Source organism: Arachis ipaensis, chromosome B08 (genome assembly GCF_000816755.2).
Source record: "Arachis ipaensis cultivar K30076 chromosome B08, Araip1.1, whole genome shotgun sequence".
Classification (NCBI taxonomy): Eukaryota; Viridiplantae; Streptophyta; class Magnoliopsida; order Fabales; family Fabaceae; genus Arachis; species Arachis ipaensis.
Genome location: NC_029792.2, coordinates 111179705 through 111198557, shown reverse-complemented (window position 1 = coordinate 111198557; position 18853 = coordinate 111179705). Strand labels below are relative to the sequence as shown.

Here is an 18853-nt window from a genome sequence, read left to right as displayed (position 1 = left end):
CGCGAATAATACCAAATATTTATAATTTTATAATACATTGTTAAGAAATATTTATAACAATGAGTGTATTAATTGTATATCAATGGGTCGAATAACTATCAATTACATATGAATCATTTTAAAAGGCATTGAATAAATTTGACACCTCACTTTTCCAAAATATCATTTTCAAATAATTATTATGTAAAATAACTATGTGGAATTTCCTCTTATATTAAAACAACTATTTTAATAATACAACTATTTTAATCTCATTAAGATTTGAAAAAGTTGAACCCTATTTAAGTGTTATGGTTGATTAGTCTTAACCTGAGGGAAGCTTTTTTTTTTTAATTAACTACAATATGGACATCTCTTACAACAAAATTTCCAAACTTAGTCACGTTATTAGTTTTTATTGCATTGTAAAATATAACTATTTGATATGAGCTTATAATCATATGAGTCGGATAGGGAAATAAATAATAATATCGTTATTTCGCTATAAAGTAGGAATATTTTGCTGAGTTATCGTGTTTGCATGTCGGATATATTTCAGATACGATACTCACTAACACTCGTCTGATACGTGTGTCTGCTGTGTCTAACCGTCTTTTAATAAAAAATAAATTTTTTTCCGGACACGTTTGAATACACCTAAATACCATCATGTATCAGCGTATTCAGTCTTATTCTTAACATATATTCTTGAAATAAATTTAGATATAATATATATTAGTATTTATTAAAATAAAAAAATATTTTAAACACTTGATATAATTAAAATAAGATATTAAAAATAATTTAAAAATTAATTTATATTCTAATATCAATAAAATATCAAATAACATTATGATTTATCTAAAAAATATTTTATATTTTATATATATGCGTGTCCCTGTATCTTGTAAGATTTTAAAATTCGCGTGTCAGCATATTCCGTGTCATGTCACGTCCCATGTGCATGTCAGTCTCTATATTATAGTTATTTTAAATTATCCATAAAAACAATAAATTGCATCGTCATCAGTTTTAAGTCAACTCATAAGTATACCATCTTAGTTTCAAATTATCTTCCAACACTATATTCAATAAGGCCAAATTAGTAGTTTAAAATTCAAACATGTGTTCTAAGACTTATTGTCTCACCTAATTCTACCATGAAATGACATTTTACTCATCACTCAAATTTCAATACTGATTGGGAACAACACTCTTATTCAATATAAAGCTTTTGCTATAAACTTTCATTCAATATATTTTACACATAGTTGTCAGAATCGAATCGATGATCGAATTGATAAGGTTACTGAATCACTGGGTTACTAGTTTTTAATACTTTATTAATTAATTTATATTTATTGTATTATTATATTATTATAAATAAAAACTTACATACAGTTAATTTTCATGTGAAGTTGATATTTAAAAACAATTAGATGATTTGACAAGTTTAACTAAATATTAGCTAACAATTTTCAACTATCAACTTCATATGAAGACAACTGCATGTGAGTCTTTACCTATTATTATATACTACAAGTATTTATTGAAAAAATAATATTAATAGATATCATATAATCATGAAAAGAAAAAATAAATTATGATTAATATTTTTTTTTATTTATATTTTTAAAATATATATATATATAATAAAATTTATAGTTAAATAAAATATAATTGATTTAAAAATGAGTGACTTTAAAATTAAAATTAATTGAATATAAGTAAAGTAAAAAATTACTATATGTATTATAATTTGGATATATGTTTGTAAGAAGCAATGTAGCTTGGTGGTATGATTGCTTTTCTTGTAACTTTGGAGTATGAAGTTCGAACACTATGGCAGTTATTTTGCAAAATTTTTCAAAAACCACAAAGCTTTGACACTTGGCAACGCTGGAGTATATGGAGAGCATGGTGGACTTGCAGAACCCAGATGCATCGTACCTTTGCCTTCAATTGGGACCGAGCGATTTCGTCCGGTCCAGTTTTCATCGAATTTGACTAGTTTTGGCCGATTCGTTCCAGTTTTTTGCCTTGAACGGTCCTAATCTTGGACCGGATCGGTATAGGGTCTAGTTTACCAGTTTTAATAACTATGATTTTGCATATCAATTTGTTGATTAAAGAATCACGTGGAGCAGAGATAGCACACAACATAGTAGGTTGATAAAATTCTCTTTTTAATTGAAATTCAAACAAAAAATAACCCAAAAAAATTTATCAATCCTTTTAGTTATCTCCTTATTAGAAAATATATCGATTAAGTGATTATTTAAGTTCAACATGTTAATAATCACCAAATGAATAAAAAATGGTCTCTATCTTCTTCCATCTTTTAAATAATTTCAAATCAATTTGTCATATTCACTACATTATCGTGAAGGTCACCCTCAAATTCTTGCTCCTACCATCCAAATTCAACAAACTTACTCAATCAAGGACTCGCAATGTAATAACAGGTATGCACCATTGTCCACTCATATTACTAAAGTGCTTATAATATATTTGTTTACAAATTAATTAAAAAATAAATATTTTAAAAAGAGCAAGTAGTCCAACAATCCATGAAATGTAGCTTTTTAGAAAATTGCATAGGCATAGACTTTTAGCACTAGCAGTTGACGTCTTCAAACTTGTTAGGATAGTTTTATGGTGCTGAGTGCCTAAAATTTCAGCAATTACTAAAATGAGTTGTCATGAGAGAGGGAAGGATGCGTGTGGTGTAGGGTGCAACACGCGCAAACAGGAACTGATTCCTGTGCAACTAGCTATGGTTAATGATGATTAGAGATTTGGGTTGGACTTTTTTGTGAGTATAGCCGTTTATGGCGTTACTGATGGGCTTCGAGTTTATTGTCAAGGAAAAAAAAAAAGATAGAACAACTTTTGGGGGAGGTTGGACAGAAAAGTCAACTTCGTATAATGGTTTAGGCCAAAAAGATAGAACAACATGCTTCTGAATGATCTTTCATCATCATTAATTCAAATAATAATGCAATAGCATAGGTCTCGAAAGAAAACGAAAATACAAAAATATTAAGAGTAAGAATATCATGAGCCCAAACAACATTCTTTGTAGCAATATATTATTTTTGATAATATTAAATAATAATAAATCTACTGTAATACGGTGTACATATCATAAATAAAATATTATATTTTTTTATTAATATTAGATATTTTTATGTTAACATAGTATCGTTTTTTCTGTCTTAATGTTAGATAATTATAAATAATTTATTTTAGTTGTATTATATTTTTTTATTTGGAGAATTTATTTGTTTGTATTTACCTTAATTATATTACTTGTATGCCAAATTGTTAAGAAGATTAAAAGAAGTGTCACTGATGAGATAAATTTTTGGTAGCCATTAGAGAATCAAGGCATGTGATGTTTGACGGTTGCGTGCCCAGTGTGCTCTCGTTACTGTACTAGTAATTAATCGTCCAGTCACATCTGGGTCACTTAAATGATGGAGCGTTGCAGAAGTCATGTGCACTTCCTCAAATATAGCACGGAGGATATAGTCTGGGTTCCATTAATGCCATGTGATTAAAATAATAATGTGTGTGAGGCAAGCTATTTGTTCCCTTGTCATGTGCATTTTTTTGTTATTTTCAGCCAGTTAGCGTTAACTGAATAGGGTTATTTTTAGCGAAGCATATGAGGAGAATGCAATACTGAACTTTTTTCTTTTATCTTTTGCTGTGTATATTAGCAAGTGAATTTTGAAAAAGAAGAGTCGTTGGCCCACCGATAGGTATCATGTAGTAATAAAGGGTGAGACTCTTCTCCTATATAATTTAGAGATTATATTCGCTAGAGAAAGGGAGGTTCGTAATTTTAAAAAAAGTTGTTTCTCATTCTTTACTAATCACACATGCACTTTGACATAACAGGCACCGAACCCTAAGTCCCTACAATGTCAATGTTTCATCGTAGTGATCTGTTGCAGACGAGACATATAGACTGGTTAATTCAGTGTGGGTGAGCTATATAATATCAGAGTTAAGTTATGTAGTTTACCACAAAAAATAGGGTCTCGAAATGGGTCAAAAAAAGTGGTGCACATTCAACATGATTAGAATGTGACCTACATGAACTGGGCCCGTTCATTCCGAAGGCCCAGTAACACAAGCCTAACTCCGGGACAATACATTAGGATAGTCAGTTGAAGTGTTAGGTAATGTGTTCCCACTTTACAAACCTTCTAAAAGCCTGGAGTTGTGAAAACATTTCAACTTGCTCATATGGCAGAAAAAGACAAGGATGTCGTGAAAGGGGTTGATCCAGATCGCACAGAAAGGTAACGACATTTTAGTCGAGGGTTGTGCTCTTTTTTATGATGCATGGTTAATAAAATAGTGGGTTTGTGGGATTTCAGTGAGGTAGCAAGAGTCACGGAAGGCGGAAAAAGGTCAAGTGTCGACTATTAGCTATTGGTCTTCCTAAGCAAGAGTAACGACGTAATAGTTACTCCTAAGGACAACTGTGATCGCGGTAGTTGTCGTGAATATTTGGTGCTTGCTGTTTCCTGAACCATAACTTGTTTTATTTTGGGGAAGCATGTCTTGACGGACAATGAAGCCACGAGGGAAATAATGAGGACTCTGTTTGTGCAAATATGATCTATTTGCGGGATGCTCTCCAACCATGAAAATGTCATTCAGGCACTAATAAGACGGATTTATGAAGGTTCTAGAAACACCCCAATGAAGCCAGCGTCCAAAACGGAGAACACGACAAAAGGGGTCAAAACGCGATGGCCAAAGCCAACGTTAGTTGCTGCGTGTGTCCTAGTAAGGTGGTGACACAGAAATAAACTAAAGAGAAATCTCAAAGATCAGTAGTAAAGAGTAAGGGTCCCCAAAAGAACACAGAGAAAGTCAAGACCTAGTCGCCGTCGTTTAAGGTGAGTATAGGATAACGTATGAGTCTAATACGTCGTCTATTTTCGTATCATGTTGTGCTTCGTACCTCCATTTGAGTTCCGTTTTTCTTGTAGAGAAAGCTAAACTTTGGTGATGTGGAGGAGGCCTCCTCTAAGTACAACGAAGTTTGGCAAGGTGTACCAGATACCCCATTCACTTACCTCACCCATGGCCGCATCCATGTTGCAGACGAGATGCCCGTGGTAAGTATTTGCTTTTGTCAGATTTCCATGTATTTTTTTAGTCTCAGCATTTGCCATGAAAAAACCTAACAAAATTGCAACGGATATACTGTGATAGTGTTTTAAGTCTACACTTTCGCCCCCCCTGTTGGGATGAACTTCCTTAGGTCGGAGTTGGCGGTAGCGGCGTATATCTTCTTTAAGAGTCTTGATATGAGGTTAAAATTGTTTTCTACTTAGTTAAAAAATGTTACGTTCTATTTGTTTATTTCATAGATGTGTTCTAACTAGTTGAAAATGAATATTCCCGTAGAGACAGGGATATTATATTGACGTTGCATCCAGGACACCAGCTGGTGGAGGATGTATGTGGTTCTATTTTATTTAGGCTTTTTGAGGCAAACTGGAACTGATTTTCTTGTTATGTAAGTTATCAATCTAACATGCAACATGCTCACTCATGACTCCGACATGCCAAAGTGGTTTCTGCCGACGACATTCGCGGTAAGCAGTTTATTCATAAATTAAATTTTAATATTTGGGTCATGCTTATGGTGAGAACCCTTTCTTGACAACTATATTCTGCTTTCCATGAATATGCAGCAAATTGCTCTTAGTCCCATTAATCACAACATTGATACATATGAGTTTATACGCACCCGATTCATGGGTCTTGCGGATGATTTGTAGATGGTAAGACAATATCCAATGCATATTATGTTCACGTGAATTCACCACCTGACTAATAGTTAAGTAATGTTGTTTGTGCGACTTTCCTTGCAATATATATGTGCCCATGTATAGGGAGCACCACTAGTACCTCATGATCGTTGATCTCGTTCACTGCAAGCTAATGTATTTAGACTCGGCCAAAGACCCAAATGAGCGTGATGGTAGAGTTGCGCAAATAAAGTTTGTGGTAAGTGTTATGGCTTCAATTAAGAATAGAATGTTTCCTGTCTTTCGAGACAATTAAACAATATCTCTTATGCCAGCCTTTAAATTGATTTCTTCTATGGGCAAGGCCTTCTTCATAGAGATTATGTTCGAGGACAACAGGTTCTGAAAAAAAGCTAATCACTACCAACCTCAGCCTTCTACCTTCGAAGTGGTGGAGCCTGAAGTTGGACAGCAAGGAGAACTTTCGTATGCCAAGTTACTCTTTATTTGGTTTTAATTAGATTATGATAACATCATGAAATTTCCACTAGTTAACCGCTACGTGTTACACTATTCTTGTAGCAATGACTGTGGGGTTTGGGTTTTTCATTTGATGATGCATGTGTGGCTTTAGAAAGACTTTTTTGTTGAGATGAAAACACAAACATTTTTACCCCATTTGTAAACTATTGGGTTTTCTGCTGACTGAATGTCATAAGTTGCAGGACGTCAATGATCGAACTCGGATGAGATTGGCTCTAGACTTGGTCATGGGAGACTATAACCCACTGAACTATCCAACTGTCGAAAAATTTCCTGCAAGATTATAAAATGACCAAAACTTAACTCGAGTCCAACCCAAGAAGGAAAATAAAAAAACATGCATCAAGTATCCAGCAATGAAAAAAAAAAAGAAAAACATTCATAACCGCCCTAATCACTTGGGGGTGCACAAAAACGAATGGGCCCATGAATAGAATAAAATCCCAAGGTTATGCACCGAACAAAGCAGATATTCATGTCACTTGCCGCTCAAGCATTTGAGGAAAAGGCTCATCGAACTCCACTATGTAGTATTTCCTTAGAAACGAGTTGACTTTTTCCACAACTTAGATTATTAACACATTAATACATCTTTCACCACATGTGCTCTATATTACGTTCCATGACTATATCATAACGAAGCATAATGCATGCTAATAATTTATCAATTTTAAATAAGCAAATCCCGCAGTCATATTTCACATGCATGTCTCTTTTCAAGTTGGGCCTCGATAACAAGAAAACTACCATGGGAATTCAAGATAAAATGGAAGTCAATAACATGAAAATACCAAATCACATAACTCAATTGAGTCCACACATAGGTGCATTCGCTGAACTGTGTTTAACTTAGCCAAATCTCATTGCATGCCTTACTCGCCACTCGTAGTTGTTAGGCCATGAACCTACCTTGCCTTTCCAAGGAGCTGCCAGATCTGCAATGGGTAAGAAAAAATACTGAAATCAAGGAGTGATTATCTTAAACATACACATTATAAACGTACGAAGCCTCTAACCTCCTTCAACAATTGTGGTCCCTTTCCAATGATCTGAGTCGGGCACTCGTTATTACCAACACTGGACTCCACGGTTTGAAACATGCTTTGTTTCACATTGTGTTTCACCTTATGTCGCTTTGCACCAGATGGCACACCCTGCACTAACTCAATTGTTATCACTAGGATTATTGATAGATATGAAATAAAGAATTAGAGGTAAAGACTTCATAGTATCATAAATTAAAGTGAACAATAAATCGATCGTTGACTACAATGACTTAGGAATCGTAATTGAGTAGCACTCTTACTACTTCCAGTAAAACAGAGGCAACTCCTAATGAACTAATGGTCACCCAACATATCTATTTATTCCTAAACTTATTACCATAGTGGAGCTGTTGTCACAACTATCCCCTTCATCCCTAACCATTATTAATATTCACTAATATCTCAACGGTCAGTACTATCATAATTACCTAGTTATGTGTTCCTATCACAGCTGCATGTCAACAAATCAGACCCACAAGGATACATTGGAATTATTGACAGCAAACTGAATCAACACCAGAACCAACAGCTTACCTTTCGAGGTTCATTTGGTTCGACAAGTTCTTTGCTGCAACATGTGCGCTGCTATTTTTTCTTGACACAGTGTCTCTTAGTATGCCCTGGCCGTTTGCATACTGTTCACAGCACCTCTTTTGAAGGTGTTTCTGTTTGGGTATTTTTCGGGCCCCCTTGGGTTTAGCAACAACTAGGTCCCTGACAATGCAGTTGCCTTCTGCTAGACCATCTCCTTCTGTCGGCCTCTCTCTTGCCCCATTATCAAATGCTCTGTACTTCAATTCTAGCTCTCGACACAGCATTAGTACGCCACATAATGCCTTCCGAAATAGTGATAATCTTTGGGCACCTACAAAGAAGAGCAGCTACAAGACAGTGTGGAAGGCACCATGTCGAAGCAAAAAAACCCGCCTCACTTGTGTCAGCCGAGCTCTCGACGTAATGCTCAGTCGAGTTCACATTTAATCGCCATCTCTGCAGCACAAGTGCATCCGGAATCGCTGTCACATGTTTCTATTTCATGACAAAGAACATATGGCTACAGGGATACCCATTCACTCTCCAAAAGTTACATTGGCATTCAATTTTTCTAGAGGACCTGCCAAAGGCTACCATAATGCTCATAGCTGGTTGCTCGTACTTCTCAACTGTGTAGACCATTGTGTTTAGGCACCTTCTCTTGGATATAAGATTCAATGTCCCATCACCGATGATCTATTTCTTGACATCAGTAAAGACTTCTCTTGTATACACTGAGGCATCATGTTGCTCAATCGATGTGAAACCAGTCATCATGATCGGAACAGAATTGATGGACTTGAAGTGGAGTAGTAACTCCTTATTTCTATACTCCTAGACAACCAACTCCAACTTCTAAACTAACTCAAGTATAGTGTGCGTTGTCTTCGAAAATTTTTTTACGAAGGCTATAATCCCTTCACATTGGGAAGTTGTCCAAAAACTCAGGCAAACCTTGTCTCGTAGATATGCATTTGCCTACATCCCCCACCTCTCATACATCTGGGTGGCCCACTCCTTTCCTTGTAAGTCATAATCAGCAACAGCGCTCTCTCATTCCATCTTGAACTCCTCTATTGCCATGTCAACATACAACCACCTTCTGAACAAGCTACGTAAAGTTTCACCTTTCACATTTGACATCACATTTTTTTCAATATTCCAAGCACACACAATTGGTGTGTTGAATCAGGAAGAACTGATCTGACGGCCTTAATAATTGCTTTATCCCCGTCAGTCACGACCACAGAGGGTTTCTTCTTGCACATCACCTCCAGCAAATTTTCTAACATCCACTTGTAAGAAGTTGCACTATCGTCAAATAATAGCCTAAACCCAAAAATCATTGTTTGCTTGTGATTGTTAGAGCTTGAAAAAATCACAACAGGTTTTTTGTACTTGTTTTTCTTATAGGTCGAGTCGAAGGCAAGAACATCTCCAAAATGTTGATAATCAGCTCTGCTGGCTTTATCAGCCCAAATTAAATTTGCCAACCGTTCATCTTTTGTTACACTGTATCTAGCTACCGATATGGGGTCCGAACCAGCCTTTCCCTCCAGATAAACAATAACCGCATTCGCATCACCATCCGATATGTTAGCGTGACGGGTTCTGTCGGCGTAGTTGTACACGTCTTTCTTCAAGAAACCCAGCAACGAGTACCTGCCATCCATTCCTGCCATGTATCTAACAATCTTCGATGTCGCAATGCCACTCACACGTAATCCATCAATCTGAGCCCTTGCTGCATCGGTCATTTCATGATGGTTGGAAATCAGATGAACCATCGACGTAGGTGTTAATTCGTGATTATGTTCTCTCGTAACTTTTTGCACCTTCCAATAATGCTCAGTTTTGTCCATGTAAATGGAGAGCTTAGCCTTGCAATTGGTCCGTGTCTCAAGTCTGTATATCCTCCTTCTATCAACTCTGTCATTGTGTCTTCGATCCCTCAAACCTTATTTATTACAAAAAAAACCTATATCTAATCAAATTTCCACTATAATCCTTGCCTAAATCACCCTTCTTGATGCCGAATCCATAATACTTTCCCAGCCTCCTATAAAACTTATAAGCTGCGTCAACACTATCCCACCCCATCTGCTTTATGTCATCAACATCTAACTCGGTGACATCTTCATATTCACCCAAATCCTCATTCGCCACATCTTCACCACTTAGGTCCTTCGGATCTGATTCCTTATCAGCCTCGGTTTCAGTCCCCCCGATACCAACAGCCGCATCACTTAAGGATACCTCCATCTACATGTAAGTTACACACAATTGACATTTACATATATAATATACTAATAACAATTTTCAGGAAAAACTACTCAACGGATATATTAATTGGTCTCCTCAAACGATTCAGTTCTTAAGTAATACTTTTTTCTATTTTTCTACCATCTCATATATTCTCTCAAAAGAATAGTTCAAAGTATCTTTAACCGTATTCAACTTTAGCATACAACATCTACTTCATGAAGATATTCTAACATAACATTATTAATAAATAATTATTTATAATTTTATGCTACATTTATTCTTATTTTCTTCCTAAATTATTTTAATACATACCCAACCAAAGAACATCTCAAAATTAAGCCATACTATACAATCTTCTAAACCATATCAGCAAACACATAAATAAGTCAGTTAATAAATAATACAATATTTTTTAATTTGGCTCCCCACACATCGCAAGGGTCTGAGTCGAGTTTAATAAAAATGATCATCCTCATTACACACCCTATCCCAACAATTTAATTTAACACAAGTATTATGTCATTTGTTTGCATAACATTATCCCAAAACTTACTCATAATGCTAATCCTAATTAATGATTCACCAGAGCTTCCAGATATCAACTACTAGGCTATCTAACTATCCACAATTTAATACAGTTCAACAAACAGTGCCTACATTCCACGACCTTAAGCCAATCAATAAATTAGACAGAAGATCACACTACACAATGGATCAATGGCTTCTTAAACCATAACAACGAAAAGTACAAAATAAAATTCGAACACAAATAGTTCATCTGGCGTAAGTTCTCTCGCTCTGCCACCGGGACAGATCCATGAATGCGGTCACCAGCTTCTTCCTCCTCTGCCATCATCACAATGCGCTTACTACCGTTGCTGCAAGTACACCCTTCTACAATGAATCCCTAAATGTCTTAACCCTAAGGCTCCATTTATCACTGTAACCTCTTTATTTTTCCTTTGTACCATCCAGAGTGAAAGGGAAACAGAAATTCAATACTACTCCTAATACAATATCCAAACATATTGCTACAAAGAATGCCATTTGGGCCCATGATATTATTACTATTAATATTTTTGCATTTTCATTTTCTTACGAGGCCCATACTATTGCATTATTATTTGAATTAACGATGATAAAAGATCATTCAAAGGTATGTTGTTCTATCTTTTTGGCCTAAGCCATTACACGGAGTTGACTTTTTGGTCCAACCTCCCCCAAAAGTTGTTCTATCTTTTTTTTCCCTTGACAATAAACCCGAAGCCCATCAGTAATGCCACAAACGGCCATATTCACAAAAAAGTCCAACCCAAACATCTAATCATCATTAACCATAACTTCAGCTTAACACAATACTCCATCTAATGTCAACAGCATCCTGTCTGCGCATATTGCACCCAACACCACACCCGTCCTTCTCTCCCTCATGACAACTCATTTCAGCAGCTGCTGAAATTTTAGGCACTTAGCGCCGTAGAACTATCCAATTTGTTAACAGTTTATATAACAATTGTTTTTGGCTCTCAGATATCATGATCACTTATGTCACCAAAGTATTTCAACAGTGTTAGCGTAAGCATTATCCAAATTTTGACTTGGTGAACTTTCCAAAAGATGGTGTATATCAATTTTTAAAATATCTTTAATTTGATTATGTTATCAAGATACATATTTTCTTCTATAAGGTTCTACATAACACATTGAACAAAGCACAAAAGCTTAGAATGAAAAGCAGATGATGTTTCATTGTTCCTTAAAGCAAATAATTTAACAAAGCACAGAAACAAGTTTCAAGCTAATAAAAGAGTTTGTTAATATGTTTGAAAAAGAGATATGTCAATGATTGAACAAATATATAGATAAAAAAATAAGCATTCAAACAATTTATCAAATACGTGTTATGCAAATCAGTAAAGCACCAACCGAGAGCATATTTATAAATCAAAACCGCGAAACGAATGCAAATTTGTATACATGCATGTAAGAAAAAAATCGAAGGAATTTCATGAAGAATTTACCCCCAATTTCTGCTAACAAAGAGAAAATCAAAACCTAGCATTAAAGAAATAGAAGTAGTAACAATTAGCAAATACAAAATATGAGTAATTAAAAGAAGAGAATACAGATTTGTATATAAACCTAGTTCAACGAAGATGGAGAAGGAGAAGCTTCATAGAGCACAACATGGTGGAGCAGGAAACTTTGATGGAGGAGATTGCAGCTGGAAAAAAAACATTGATGGAGGAGCTTGCCGCCAAAGGAGAACGTCGTGGATGAGATCGTAGATCTCACGCTGCGATGGAGTTTCTTCTTGGTTCTCAAATTGCAATGGAGTTTCGATAGATTGAGTAGCACAGCGTTTATTAGTGAAATACAAGAGTTAGTTTTTATGTTAGTGAAGCAGATAATGAGATACTGGCATTTAAAACTACCAAATTCACTAAAAACCGCCGCTTTACACAAGCAAATTATGGCAGCTACACAAACCGCCTCAATTTATGAATATAACAGTAGTATTTTAAAATTGCCATTATGTTGATACAATTTTATACCGTTTTTTTTTTTGTAGTGATAGCCCACAAACTGAGGATCGTTATTTTGTTGTGTGTTGATCTTGGAAAAAAATCACGAACTGAGGATCGTTGTTTTGTTGTGTGATGGTCTCGGGGACGCCCACAAACTGAGAATCGTTGTTTCCCCTTATTTGTATATTATGGCGTCGAGCTTTGCGCCAACTGCCGGTAGTCACGAAGGAGTGGTATTCTTAACCACCGACACATATGCATGAAGAACACAATAGAAAACCATATCTAGGACTAGTTCCTAGGTAATGTCAGGCTGCAGGGTGTAAACCAACATGTGAGCTCATGACCTGCTTAGGACAAACATGCATCATAATGTTTGCGCATTTGCATTTGGTTGTGTTTGCTTATTTTATTTTTCTGTGATTGTGTTGTTTGTCTTATTATAACTTATTTATGTGTTGAATTGGGTCTCTTACTTGTATTATTAATTTATGTATTGAGGTGACAAAGAACTGATGTTGTGATTGAAAGTTAATTATGTGGCTGAGAGATGGTTAATATGACTAATTTTGTGATTGAGATTTGTTTTAAGATTAGAAATTTAAAAAATATAATTAATTATCTAAAGTAAAATTAAGTATTTTCAAAGATTTGATAAAACAGTTTTCTTGAGTAAGTTAATTATTTGCATTTGATTCATTACTTTTACAGCATTCTCATTCTCTACTAAGAACAAGTGGTTTGTTCTTACCCCAAAAATTTTCACCCTTTCAATGACACAGGTTTGAAGACTCAATATGGAGCTGCGGACGAGTAGTTAATTTTATTTATGATTCAGTTGCTTTTATAGAGTCCCCTCACTCTTATTTCTTATGCTTTTACTTTATACAGAGGGATATGTGTTGTATCTGAGTTTTATTTGATTTTTTGTATAACTTTTATTATTATTAGTATTTATGTAATTATTATTACTCGGAGATCTTTGATATATGATTTTAATAAATAAAAACAAAACTTTCTGCAGTTTTCCTGAAGGTTGGAATGTGATATCGATGGAAAGACTTAATATTAAATAGATAATAAAAGAAAACAGGTTAGTAACACCTTACTTTTAGTGCAATTATGACGCGCTAGAAGTTGGGTCGTTACAGATAACATACGTAAGCGCGTCGAAATAAGTAGATAATTAAAAGTTTGAAGAAAGAATAAGAGTAAAGAGATATATATAAGTATATATAAATATCTACTAGTCTCGACCCATGAAGATTAGGCCGGCTAGAGGTACAACAGTAAAACAATTTGACATACATATCCTATCTCTCAAAAAATACATCATAAGCCTCTAAAAGTAAGTCTTTTAAAATAAATACATCATATAAGTATTTCCAAAAGAATGAGAGAATCTAAAATCAAAACAAAAACAGAAGTCTTCTTTGCCATCTTCTAGATAAAATTTTCGCTCACTAAAGAGTGTCGGGACCTGCATCTAAAAAACAGAAATAATATATGGGTGAGAAACCAAACCACCAGGTTCCCAATAGGGTAAAAGTGCCGAATCAATACAATATAAGATAACAGGAACTCTCAAGGCAATTTTAATATCCATAGTTTCATTGATCCAAGCCTAGGATTCTCACTAAACTAGAAAATGGCAACTTGTCTAAGGATTCTAATCTATCTTTTTATTCTCAGTTTTCCACAAACCTCCAAATCACCACATCAGAAACAACCTCAGCGTCACTACTGCCGGTATAAGGGATCTCTCAGTTATTCAAACACATACAAAACAATACAAAGAATACACAAATAAAGAGAATAGATAAGGCAATTAGATCAAATAGCATATGGATACAATTATTCTGCAAGGCAAGCCAAAGACAAGATGCACACTCAATCAATATATACAAATACAAATGATGCATACCTGCCCTACGGCCAATGAGCTCATCTGTTGGTTATAAGCCAAAACCCGACATGCCCAGTAGTGAGCCCTGGACAATTTCACAGTGCACGCATCCCAAGAGGTATTCATATTCATCAACTTCTCTTGGGAGAATCATCCGGGAAGGTTTAAGTGCCTGGCAACATCTTGCGACGGAGGGTCAACAAAGTGTCTCAAATCTCAACCCGGAGTAAGTGGGACAAACTATAACCCTTGCATCTACCCAAGTGGTTTCAATCTTAACCCAGAGCAAGTGGAGCGAAGCACAACCCTTGCATCTACCCAGGGAGTTCTAATCTCAATCTGAATTAAGTGGGACAAACCACATTCCTTGTATCTACCCAGTGAGTTTCAATATCAACTCGGAACAAGTGGGATGAACCACAGCCCCTTGCATCTACCCAAGGAGTTCTAATCTCAACCCAAAACAAGTGGAACAAACCACAACCCTTGAATCTACCCAGGGAGTTATTATATCAATCAAACTCATTTCCATCATCCAATCAAATTAACTCATCTCTTCAATCTCTTCCAACTCGTTTCGACTCAATAATTTTCTTCTCAACACTTTCTACCCTCTAATTCACCATCTCTATACTCATTATAGGGGTTGCGAAAGTGAAAGAGCTGGTTGGATAGGCTAAAACAGTTAAAAATCATCATTACTTAAAAATAGGGTGTCATACATACGCATAGGTCATGTGTATGCATGGGTCATGCGTACGCATGGTTTCAATTCGGGAAGCCATCTCATGCGTACGCATGGCCCCAACTTTCTGCAAAATCTGCAGAATTTAGTTTTTGACATTAAATTTCAAACATGCAAAACTTTTGCTACAATATTCAGTTTTCACCCATTCTTGAACATTTTTAAAGTTCTCTTCCCTAATTTTAATTTAATATAAATTTCACCCAAATCCAAACTTTGAGCGCCAAGTAATGACCCATCGAAGTTGGCTAAAAATCTATTCTTACCAAATTTACACAAACCTTCAATTTTAACAATTCTCAATTCAATTCAACCCTAAACTCTTCCAAAATCATTCCTACACATTCCAAATACTTATATCTTAATCCTCAACCATACCAAGCCTAAATCAACTCAATTCTGGCTTGTTTAATACATTCATCAACTATATCCATTCTCAACAACAAAATAAATCACTATATATATATATATATATATACAGTTTCTCAATCAAAACTTCAACATACATACTCAATCTCATGCAACATTTCACGCCACTTGCCTCAACTTACCACATAGGGAATTCCTCACCCTATCACGGCATCCGATCCAATTTTCATATCAAAACCTCAATAGGCAATCAAATCACAATATCTATTCAATCACAATTTCATTTAAACTCAATCAAAATCATACTCATTTTGCAAATTCACACTTTATCTCATCAATACTCAATTATCGACCAACATATATCATAATTTTTACTAAATCAAATAATCAACCTCAACAATTCAATAATAATCCTAGGTCCACTAGTCTAGGATTTCATGTCACATTACATGGTATTTACCCAAAACTTAAACCTATACCTTAATGTCGCAAATTTTAAGTTTCCAAGTTTTTCCTTCCAAAATTTTCAAGCCTTAAATTGACTCACACCAATGTCCAAGTTCAAACTCTAAAATTTCACCAAGTCAAGCTTTCAATTACTCAATCTAACACCATATCATACAATTTAGCATAATGTCAAAACTAGGGCTCATATAAATTGATGAACCAAGAAGAAAAAGGGAATTCTTACCTTTACCCATTGAAATTAGTGATGATAGCCACCAAGAACACAAGTTAAAGAACTTCTACAATATCAAAATCACAAGAAATCCTCAATACCCAAGCTCAAAATACAAAATTAGATGTGAATGTGAAATTGGAGTTAGAATTTTAAGTTACTTGATGAGCGAATATTTCATACACTTTTTGATGTCATTGTCTTAGTATTTTCAGTATATTTTGTTAAGTTTTATTATGTTTTAGTAGGTTTTAATGAAAAATTCACTTTTTGGATATTACTTTGAGCTTTCGTATTTTTCTTATGATTTTAGGTGAATTTTGAATAATTTTGGCAAGTTTTGGCAAAGTCTAATTCAAAGGCAAGGAAAGCATAGCAGATGATGTCAGAATCTGACCTCCGTGCATTCAAACGAGCATTTCTGGAGCTTAAGAGGTCCAATTAATGCGTTCTTAATGGTGTTGGAAAGCTAACTTTTAGAGCTTTCCAGCAATATATAATGATTTATACTTTTTTTCATATTGGACTACCCAAAACGGGCGTTGAATGCCCAAACTATCCCTTTTTCCAAGAAGGACCAACCTCCCATGTTGAACGCCCAAACTGGCATTCAACACCACAAAGAGAGCAAGGAAGTAGCATAGACACTCTCTAGTGGGCCTTCAACTCTCACTCCCTCAAGTTGGACACCAAGCTCAGCCCAAACACTCACCAAGTGGGCCCAAAAGTGGATTTTAGCACTCCTTAGCTTAGTTTCGCATATCTTTGTACTTTTAATTTGAAATTAACATCTTTTAGGGTTAGCATCTTCTATTTGAAGAGGAGAACACTTAGGAATCAGGCACGCCTCCTAGGGAGGACGGATCATACTTTATACACCTAAGTTTCTTTGTAAATTATGAGTAACTAAACCTCCTAGGTTAAGGTTAGGAGCTCTGCTGATTCCTATGGATTAATACAATTACTTTTCTATTCCAATAAATGTTTAATTCTATTCTATGATGTGTTGTCATTCTTCATCCTTATGAATCTCGATCCTACATAAGTTCCTTATGAATCTTGACCCGGATAGTATTGAGCTACAGCTTGAGGATGCATCACAGGTTCCAATAGAATTATCTGGACTAATTGGAGTATGTGACATATAACCTCGTTAGTCAAGGGCAATTGAGGTTCTTGTGGCTCTAAGGGCTAGAACCATAAGAGCATCAGTCTCTGATCCGGAAGATCCGACCTTGTCTATAGGGTTTTGAGTAGGATCATCAAAGGGATTGACTTGCGCGCGCTTCACCCTCTCCCAGATTGATATAGTCCGTTCGGATGTTTGGTCTGGACCTGAGGAGATTAATGACCACGACCCATGGCTTAATCACTTACAGCCTTGCCATTGAAAGAATCATTCATCGTTGAAGTAGAGAGTATGACGTGTTAATTCAGAAGAAGCATCTCCGAAGACTTAACTGATGTCTCATTACTATCTCTATCTTAATTAATTATCGCTTTTGTTATTGTTTGTTTATGCGCCTACAACAATCAAAACTATCTTTCGATTCGCCTGACTAAGATTTGCAGGATAACCATAGCTTGCTCAATCCGGCAACCCTCGTGGGATTCGACCCTCACTCACCTGAGGTATTACTTGGACGACCCGGTGCACTTGCCGGTTCAGTTGTGCGAGTTTAAAGTTTGCACACCATTACTCACCCAACGAATTAGATAGAATTGAAGAGGATAAGGAGAGCGACGCGTAACCACAAACGACTCATCAATCAAAGCTCCAGAACAAAAGTTATGGTAGATTGAAGATGATGAAGTTAGAGTTTGCCCTCACCTTTCTCTTCTCTCCTCCCTTTTAGCAGCTCCCTCTGACCAAATGGGAAAATGAAATGCTGAAATATGCTATAAGAAAAAGGCTTATAAGCCTTGGGTTTGGGCCCGGTGTGCCTCAATTCAAGTTTTTAGCCCTTTGGCCCAACTTTAAGCTAAAATCTTTAAGATAGTATTTTTTTTTTCTTATCATTTTCATACTTTTAATTTTTCTCACTCGCGGTACGAGGCAGATTTAAGCAAAGCATAAACAATTTTAACATCGATACACATTTTTTCCAAAACAATTATATTTTTAGATTTATTTTAATTTTCTTCAAATTTTACCATTAACTTTCTAAATTATAAATTCTAATATTTTTACATATTCTAAGTGCCTTAATCCATATAATTTAAAAAAAAATATGTTTCGCTGTCAAACATTGGAATCAAAGATCTTTTGATTAAAAGACAACATAAACAAATTTGTTTACTATCTTGACTAATCTCATATTTATTAATATTACATACATTTAAGTGTCTATTAATTATCTATTATATAATGAGAATGGGGAGGAATTTGTGCACACAAATTTTGTTTTTCTAAAATATCCTTATGATATACAATTTATAAACAAAATATATTTTGTTATTTTTAAAACTTGAACTCGAT

The 18853-nt window shown here is 35.2% G+C and overlaps 1 long non-coding RNA gene across 1 annotated transcript; it reads right to left on the bottom strand.

The window, feature by feature from the left end:
- LOC107612154 lies at positions 5708-12572 on the bottom strand. Its single transcript, XR_001613615.2, has 4 exons — positions 12290-12572; positions 7883-12202; positions 7319-7456; positions 5708-7237 (listed from the first exon to the last, which is right to left on the bottom strand). It is a non-coding gene; the product is annotated as an uncharacterized LOC107612154 (long non-coding RNA).